Below are 10,128 nucleotides of genomic sequence, written 5' to 3' on the forward strand. Positions count from 1 at the left end.
AAAAGCAAAAAGGAAAGAAAATGTAAATGGAAAAAACTTATAGAAAAACACAAAAGGAAAAGAAAGAAAAAACGATCTAGGAATGTTCTAGTACTTTTCTATAAACCGGGGAAACACACTAAAAACCCCGAACTGGGCTGGCAGAATATAGTGCCTACAATTAATTGCGTGAGGGTGTGCGTTTGCTCGCTAACTATTCATCTATGCTGGCATTCAGAATATCGTCATTATCTTGCCTCTAGTGAGATTTTTTCGTGAGAATTCCCACCCAACTGTATTGATTTTTTTGAGTCACGCACAACCTTATTGATGAATCAAAATGTTCTAGTGAGATGGAAGAACAACTGGTCACAAGGTAGTTCATAGCGGGCTGGCCAGTCGGGAGCTATTGGTTTGCTTCATTCATTCCTTTTATTTATTTGGTTACTTTTTCTTACTTATTTTTATTTATTTATTAAAATACGTGACTTAATTATAAAAATATCACCACGCATTAATAATTATGTAACGCAATGAAAATTATTGCATAATTTGTACAGAAAATTTTGATATTATTAAAAAAAGTTCATCACATTTAAAGAACATTCATATGTTTCAAAAATATGATCAAACATTTTATTAAATCTTGATAAAATATAAAAAAGCATGTAATTTGGAATAATATTTGGTACCAGTTAAAAAGAATTCATAACGCTTACAAGATGTTTCATAATTTTTTTATACGTTCATGTCATTTATGGAAAATGTTCATTATGTTAAAAAATGTTTGCCTTGTATTTAAAGATTAAATCAACATTTGGCAAATGTTCAACTTATATTCATAAAAACTTAAACATGTATTTAAAAAATGTTCGACGTGTATCTAAAAAAATTCATACTTGTATGAAAATACATTCAATGTGCATTTAACAAATTTACAATATGTATTCAGATAAAATGTTCAACATGTATTTGAAATATGTTCAAAGTATATCTTAAAAAGTGGACAGAGTGTATATGAAAAATGTTCAACATGGATTCAAAAGAGTTAACATATATTTGAAAAAGAGGGAAAAGGAAAAAGAAAATCCAAATAATGCCAATGAAAACTGATAACAGGGAGAGGACGCAACAAGCACACTGCGGCCGTCGAAGATCAGCATATGGTGATCTGACTAGCAGCTTGGACAGAGATGCCGCCGCCAGGGAAGTCAAAGAAGAAGAAGGAAAAGAGGCAGGGCATGCCGCCGCCGCCGGAGAAGTACTGTGGAGGAGGCGGCGCTTGAGATTGGATGGGAATCCGCCCGTGTCGCCTAGTCGAGCGATGCGTGGGCGATCCGATATTGAGGGAACAGTTTCGGGATAGTAGTAGCCTTCATTATAGTTGTATCTGTAAAAAATAAATCCAGATAGTTTACACATCCATTTTTATTTCAGCTTGAATGCGGATGTTGAATCGTCATATAATTTTGGGGGACGCTAGGCGCCGGCCCGCCGGCCCAACAGTTGGGCCGGTCGAACCCCAGCCGTCCGATGCAGGCGGTTAAAGGCCGTCAGATCTGTCCCAGTGCTTCGTCCCTTCTCGCGAGTCATTTTCCTCTGAAAAATTGAACGCCCCCGAGCGCCGCCGACACCCTGCCCCAAGCTTGAAGCAGCACCGCAGCGCCCTCGTCGCCGGTCGGCGCCCTCGCCGGCCGTCCTCTCCGTCGGTCGCCGCCCTTGTCCCTTGCTCTACCCAAGCAACAGCTGCTATGGGTTGCAGCTCCGCCCGACAACGGATGTAGCTCGGTGGCCATGCAGCACCGCCATGCCGTCGGTCTGCAACTCCTCGGTGTCGCCATTCCCACCGTCGACGGCATGCTGTATCGGTTGAAGCTTTTTTCCATGTCGCTTGAAGCTTTTTTTACGATTTGAAGTTTTTTTCCCATGGCCATTGAAGCTTTTTTCATGGTTGAAGCTTCTTCACACATCGGTTGAAGCTTTTCGCGCAATGGTTGAAGCTTTTTCAGCACGACAAGGCAACGGGCAAATATTTTTTGCTGCAATAGGGAACGAAGAAAGCTACAACTAGTAGCCATTTTTGCTACATCCAGGAAGATAACGAAGTGTGGCCGGCGACAAGGGGTTATGAATTTGTTGCAACCGCAATGGGAAAAAGCTACCACCTGCGGCCAAATTTGCTGCAACTGGATATGCGGTAGTCCGACCGGCGTGCGGTGGTGCCACGAGCAGCAATATGGATGACCATGCTGCCATGGATTTGCTACAACCAGTTTGCTTTTTTGCTACCACCGCGGTGACCGCGTGCTACCAGTGGTGCGGCGGCAGGGAGTTGCGACCTCGACGACGGACGTTGGAACTGGCGTGATCCATCACACGGGTGCTGCAACCGTCGGGGAAAAAAGCTTCAACCTTGGTGGGAAAAGCTTCAACCGTCAGAGACATAAGGTGCTTTCAGCGGGAGAAGAACGAGGAGCTGCGAATGGGGGCGAGGGGTCGCGCGCATGACGAAGGGCGCCGCAGTCGCGGCCGGAGACGAACGCTGTGCAGCGATCCAACCAGCATGCAGTGGTGCGGGCGGGGGCTGGTGCCTGGTTCTGCGGGTGCCCCATGGAGTCCGGGTCGTGCAGAAGAAGATGAGGGGAAAATCGATTGGATAAGAAGTGCTTCCCGGTTTTTTTTGAGCGGTGCTCCCGTCGCCTAGTACTCGCACGATCCGCGCGCAACGCTTCGGCCGGCGCACCGGCAGCGAAAGTTTCCCTATAATTTTTCCCTCGAATATGAACGTACTCCCTCCTTCCATCTATATAGGACCTAATGCGTTTTTTAAGACCGCATTTGACTATTGACAAGATTAATAGTACATGACATGCACAATATGAAAATTATATCATTGAAAGGTCCTTTCATACATGAATTTAACGATGTGTTTTGTGTAAATTGCATGTTATATATTATTGCCTTAATATTTGGTCAAAGTTACCTTTGAAAAACGCATTAAATCCTATATAGATGGAAGGAGGGAGTACAATATTTTGGATTATCCAGATATTCAGCGGCCCGGTCAAATAGCTTGAAGGCTACGTCGTACGAGATGCGACTCACACGGGACTGCCCGCCGAACCCGCTGTAGAGCTAGCCGTCTAGGGGAGCCGCGTCTCGTTCCGTGGTGGTGCAGACGTAGAAGTCTCCGTCCGGCGTCTCGTCTTGAAGGAGCCGCTTCCGAGGAGCGCGGTCGCGACGAATAGGCTCCTGGTCTCCTCTGTGGCGCCGGTGAACCTGGCCAGCAGGGCAGGTTTGGCTTTACCCATTCCAGGCATGCGAAAGTAGGTAGGCGCCGCGACGGCGCCGTCGGCGACGATGGAACCCTCGGTGTCGGTGGTTGACCCCGACGCCGCGGCCTGCGACAGGCGACGGCGCTTGGCCTTGCTCGTGTAGCGCCCGTGCGCAGGATCCATCCAGCCGGCGCTCTCAGAGTCTGACCGCTGCAAAAGCCAACAAAATCAACAACGGCTGAGACCTCAACAAGGGTGTGAATCCGGCCAGTACCAGGTACCAACCTCTCCGTCCTTCCCTCCGGTCGAAGGACTTGAATGGCAAAGTTTTCTCTGCTGTCGACGAGTAGGAAGTAAATTCCGCAGTGGATTCGGTCTCATATATCAATGGCGCGTACTCGCCAGCGAGTTAAATTCCCCTTTGCTTCCGAGGTGTGCCGGCCGATACGGCCGAGGTGACCGACACATCTTTTTCAGAAGAGGTCTTGATGGAGTTTGTATTGCAAAATCAACTGAGTTGACAAGAGTTGAGATCGACCTCAGCAATCGTCTACAAATATCATCCTTTTTTTTGCAGGTAGTCTAGAACTAGAAATATCATCCTTGAAATATCATCGAGACCGAGAGGATAGTAGGTGTGTTTTATGTTTATCCCTTACAGTCGCAGTCAGCTTATAACGTGTGCAGTTGTAGGTCGGTTTGGGGGAGGGGGGATGCAACTGTCCCTCGAATTCTTTTTGCAAAATGACCCTGTGGGTGAAAACAACATTACGATGTTCTTTTCCTGCGGCGGAGTAAAAAGACAAAAAAAATTAAAAAACAACATTGTCGTGCTCCCCTGCCCCTAGCGGCACAACAGAAACAAAGCACACACTCTCACCCCCACCCATCTCCTTAGTTGCGGGTGTGTTGTACCCCTTGCAATTGCAGTCAAGTTATGACGTGTACAATTGCAGGTCTGGGGTGAACGTGCAACTGTCTTGCAAGTTCTTTTTTGCAAAAACACCCTATGGGTGGAAACATCTAGGCAACCTTGTCATTAGGATGTTCTTTTCCTGCGGCGGAGTAAAAAGACCAAAAAATAGAAAAGGGGAAAAAACGGAAGACAACATCGTCGGGCTCCCCAGCCCCTAGCTGGCGGCACAACGGAAACACTGGACACACTCTCAACGCCCCCTCCCCCCCCCCCCCCCCCCCCCCCCCCCCCCCCCCCCCCCCCCCCCCACGGCCCCCTCTAGTTGCGGGTCGGTTGTACCCCTTGAAATTGCAGTCAAGGCTCGGCGTGGGAGTAAGTGCTGGCTCCCTAGTGTGCGAAAAACTTTAATTGCTCCTTTCAAATATATTCCTATATTTCTTTAAAATATTAATAAAATGCAAAAATATATTCACATAATTTAGAAAAAATGCTTGTACTGTTCAAAGAAACTTATATATACAATGTAAAAAATATTCTCATTGTTTTAATAAAAATGTTTGTACCACTAAAAATAATTGTCACATTTAAAAAGATGTCTATCCAATGTAAAAAATGTTCATGGAGTTTTAATTAAAATCGCATCATTCAAAAAAATTATTTATGATGTTTTTAAAAGAATGTCTACAAGTTTGTAAAGAAAATTCGTCATATTTCTAAAAAGGATTACACAATGTAAAAAAATCTTCATGGCCCCTTGATGATTCTCTGCCTAGCTTCGTCATAGCCCACATGGTACAATGTAGTACTCATATCCTCTTCAAAAAGATGGACAATCCTCTAAAAAAAATGGTCACTCCAATTTGTTGTCTCCAAAACAAGAAGTCGCCCGCATGGTACGCATGTTGTGTGTATAACATGATGATTGTAGCAGAAGTTTGCTTTTTTTTTTTTGCCATGTTCATTCTCGATATCTTAACTAGCTTTTGATATCATACTGTTGCAGAGGCCGGATGTAGTTGACATCTCTTTGATATTAATATATTTTGTTAATTAATATAATCTGTTTATAAAAATTGTACATATTACATATTAAAAAACTGTTCAACATGTATTTTGAAATGGTTAACATGTATTCAAAAAACTGTTCAAACATGGATTTGAAATAATATTTTTACAATGTAAACTTTTTTTTACATAATTTTAAAAAATGTTTTCTACCATTCTAAAAATGTCTCACGTGTATTTGGAAAATGTTTAACGTATATTCGAGAAAGTTCAAAACATGTATTGGAAAATTATCAACTGGTTTCAAAATTATATTCCACATGGATACAAAAAAGTACAACATGCATTAGAAAAAACCGATGAAACCTATAGAAAACCATAAAAAAATGGAAATAAAAGAAACCTAAGAAAACGGGTGAAGGCATAAAGAAAAATACAGAAAAAATGAAAATAGATGAAAACCGTAAAGAAAACACACAAAAGAGATAAAAAGGAAATAAATAATGAAACCCAAGAAAACCGATGAAAGCCAAAAACAAAACTACAAAAAAATAAAGAAAAGAACAAATAAAATCCAAAGAAAACCAGAAAGAAAAAACACATAAAAATAAAACAAAAGGGGGGAAATCAAAGGAAATCGATGAAAACCAAGAAGAAAAACACACAAAAAAGGAAAGAACAAAAGGAAAAATAATGAACAGAAGAATACCAAACAAAACAATAAACAAAACACATACAAAAAGAAAAGAAAAACCACAAAGAGAAACACAAGAAAGGAGGGGGAAACAATAAAAACCAAACCAGTACTGCCAGTAGACAGCAAAGAAGAAGAAGAAATAACCTACTGCGATCGAGCAAGCAAAGTGTGCTGACTGAAACATGTTCGTTGTACCAGCCCATACGAGACGTGAGGCGCATATATCTCTCAGTAAGGGAGATGTATCCCTGGAGTATAGACAGGCCGCCTGCTAGCTACGCCTTGGCACACCGCGACAAAAAAGATCTAGAGAGAGCCTCCCCTATGCACTAATCTTAATGTGGAAAAGAAATCCATGTCTCTCATGAAAGAAAAAAGCCATGTATTTCCGTGTGATTTTTTAATTTTGGTCCAAAATCAAAGAAAACCCAGGGAAAAGCCAAAAATAATCATCTAAAACACGAACATATGCAGAAAAATAAAGTAAATAAAATTCGGAGGGAGCGGCCACGGCGTGACTCGTGGCTATGACTGGGAGGGTGCCAAGTAGCGTGCTCCAAGACCACCAAAAGTGACCTTTTCGGGGGCTCCTGAAGAAGTACTCGCTGATTAGTTGCTCTATGCGAGATGAATGAAAGACGCCATAAATGGGCCGGCCCGGTGTGGGAGTAAGGGCTGGTTTCCTAGCATGCGAAAAACTTTAATTGCCCCTTTCAAATATATTCATATATTTCTTAAAAATGTTAATAAAATGCAAAAATATATTAACATAATTTAGAAAAAAAATGTTTGTATCGTTCAAAAAAAATTATATATACAATGTAAAAAATATATTTGTTGTTTAATTTAAAAAATTGTCCCATTTAAATGAATTGTCGCCTTTAAAAAGATGGCTATCCAATGTAAAAAATGTTCATGGAGTTTTAAAAAATGTTTCGCATCATTCAAAAACAATATTTGTGACGTTTTAGAAATAATGTCACGTTTCTAAAAAATATTCGTGATATTTCTAAAAAAAATGATTACACAATGTAAAAATAATAATCTTCATGGCCCCTTCATGATTCTCTGCCTAGCTTCGTCATAGCCCACATGGGCCAATATAGTACTCATACCCTCTTCAAAAAGACGGACACTCTGATTTTGTTGTCCCCAAAACAAGAAATCGCCGGCATAGTACGCATGTTGCATGTACAGCATGATGATTGCTGCAGAAGTTTGCTTTTATTTTTCATGTTCATTCTCGATATTTCAACTAGCTTTTGATATTATACTTTTGCAGAGGCTGGATGTAATTGACATCTATTTTAACTAGCTTTTGATATCATATTGTTGCAGAGGCCGGATGTAATTGACATCTCCTTGATATTAATATATTTTGTTAATCTCTACTCCTAATGGATGAGTTGGTTGAATAGTCCCGGTTTATTTTTGTCCGATTTTTTTTCGTCTGGTTTATTTTCGTCTCACCTCCCACCACCCCTCCCATGCTAAAACCGAATCGTGTCTGATACTCCTTCCATTTATTCGTAATGTATTTATGTGAAAAAAATCAATTATGATTAATCTATAATCAATCTCTAAAAAATCAAATCAAAATTAATCAACTATACCATAAGTTCCTCAATCACATTAAATAATATTTCCATACTTCTCAAAAATTACACTAATTAATGTTTTCATACCTTGCCCAAAATATTAATTAATGTGATTGAGGAACTTATGGTATAGTTGATTAATTTAGATTTGATTTTTCAGAGATTGATTAGAGATTCTTCGGTACACACGTAAAAAGGGAAGAAAAGAAAAAGGAAAACAAACCAGGAAAAGGAAACATATGCATGGACGTCAATCCCCTTCATCTCTCCCGCTCTCTTTCCTTTCCTGGGATGTAGCCGCCGATTTTCTCCCTTGCTCATGTTCTCCTTAAAGATGTGGACATTGAGAGGCAACGAGCGTGGTAGGCCTCAGATCGCGGATCCTCCTGACCTTGCAGTCCTTCTCCGATGTCGTCCTTGCATAATCCAACGCCCTCCTCCTCCCAGTGCCGTACCTGCGTCATTGGAGGTTGTGTGCGAGCTAGCCGCCGTCCCCGAGTATCTTCAACAGGTTGTGTGCTGCTCCCAGATAACACAATTCGTGGAAGAGTTACAGAGAAGTGAGGGTTGGGGAGAACTGGCGTCGCGCCGTCGCCGATCTGCTGGATGACATGCAGCACGGCCATTCCATCGAGCCACCATAGCCGCTCCTTTCAGTATGCAATGAGGTTTGGTCGAGGGCAAGGGTAACAGTTGTGCGTGCTTGCTTGTTGTTATTCTCGAGGTGGATAGGTCATGCCATGAGCCCTCCTCCACGCATGGCGCAGCTTCCTTCGATCTCGCACGTCCTCGAATCCCTGCTGGCAGGTGATGCTGCTTCCTTACCTGAGTCAAAACTGAAGGCATCCACTTATTGTGGTAAGAACCAATCTCATGTATTGCCATTTTTATAAGTTTGTTGATGCAAATCATAGCAAGAATATTGTGTTCTTCCTATTTGTTTGATTAGTTCCAAAACATAAGCAATTCTATCATGACGATTTCAAATGTTTCTTGTAGAAATTTAGCATAGTACTAAAGCAACTGAATTATCATTTTATCACAACCGCAGGCTAATTCTGAAATAAAAGCAATGGTGAAATTTTTTCATTAAACTGTAATCAATAAAATGCCATTTTGTATATTATTTAACTATTGGGTATGCTAATCTTTGGGTTCATTGGATGTGAATAATGGACCTGGTATGATTGGTGCTTGTACAATTACGTAATAGGAGTAGCAGCATTATACATCTTTCGAGTTACGGTAGGTTACCAGTGGCAATTGCGGCTATGGATGTTTCACAATTGTGTGTACTGTAGGTGTACGTGGATTAGGAGAACAGTGTGAGCCAATGGATTTTTCCATGTCTGCCTCTACGGCAAGCCCTTGAGTGTATTTTATTTATATCTCAAGAACATGACAGTTTCAAGAATATATACGAGTCAGCTATCTTGTGCCCTTTTGTCCATTTTTACTTAAATACTATGAGGCGACTGCTTATTGTTATTCTTGCCATTGAAGATCTAGGTAAAAAATAATAATGAACCTGAAATATCGGCAAAACAATCTCTACTCCTAATGGACGAGTTGGTTGAATAGTCCGATTTATTTTTGTTCGGTTTTTTTCCGTCTGGTTTATTTTCGTCTCACCTCCCACCACCCCTCCCATGCTAAAACCGAATCGCGTCTGATACTCCTTCCATTTATTCGTAATGTATTTATGTGAAAAAAATCAATTATGATTAATCTATAATCAATCTCTGAAAAATCAAATATAAATTAATCAACTATACCATAAGTTCCTCAATCACATTAAATAATATTTCCATACTTCTCAAAAATTACATTAATTAACGTTTCCATACCTTGCCCAAAATATTAATTAATGTGATTGAGGAACTTATGGTGTAGTTGATTAATTTAGATTTGATTTTTCAGAGATTGATTAGAGGTTCTTCGGTACACACGTAAAAAGGGAAGAAAAGAAAAAGGAAAACAAACCAGGAAAAGGAAACATATGCATGGACATCAATCCCCTTCATCTCTCCCGCTCTCTTTCCTTTCCTGGGATGTAGCCGCCGATTTTCTCCCTTGCTCATGTTGTCCTTCAAGAGATGGACATTGAGAGGCAACGAGCGTGGTAGGCCTCAGATCGCGGATCCTCCTGACCTTGCAGTCCTTCTCCGATGTCGTCCCTGCATAATCCAACGCCCTCCTCCTCCCAGTGCCGTACATGCGTCATTGGAGGTTGTGTGCGAGCTGGCTGCCGTCCCCGAGTATCTTCAATAGGTTGTGTGCTGCTCCCAGATAACACAATTCGTGGAAGAGTTACAGAGAAGTGAGGGTTGGGGAGAACTGGCGTCGCGCTGTCACCGATCTGCTGGATGACATGCAGCACGGCCATTCCATCAAGCCACCATAGCCGCTCCTTCCAGTAGGCAATGAGGTTTGGTCAAGGGCAGGGGTAACAGTTGTGCGTGCTTGCTTGTTGTTATTCTCGAGGTGGATAGGTCATGCCATGAGCCCTCCTTCACGCATGGCGCAGCTTCCTCCGATCTCGCCCGTCCTCGAATCCCTGCTAGCAGGTGATGCTGCTTCCTTACCTGAGTCAAAACTGAAGGCATCCACTTATTGTGGTAAGAACCGATCTCATGTATTGCCATTTTTATAAGTTTC

The sequence above is a fragment of the Triticum urartu genome, chromosome 5 (genome assembly GCF_003073215.2).
Source record: "Triticum urartu cultivar G1812 chromosome 5, Tu2.1, whole genome shotgun sequence".
Lineage (NCBI taxonomy): Eukaryota > Viridiplantae > Streptophyta > Magnoliopsida > Poales > Poaceae > Triticum > Triticum urartu.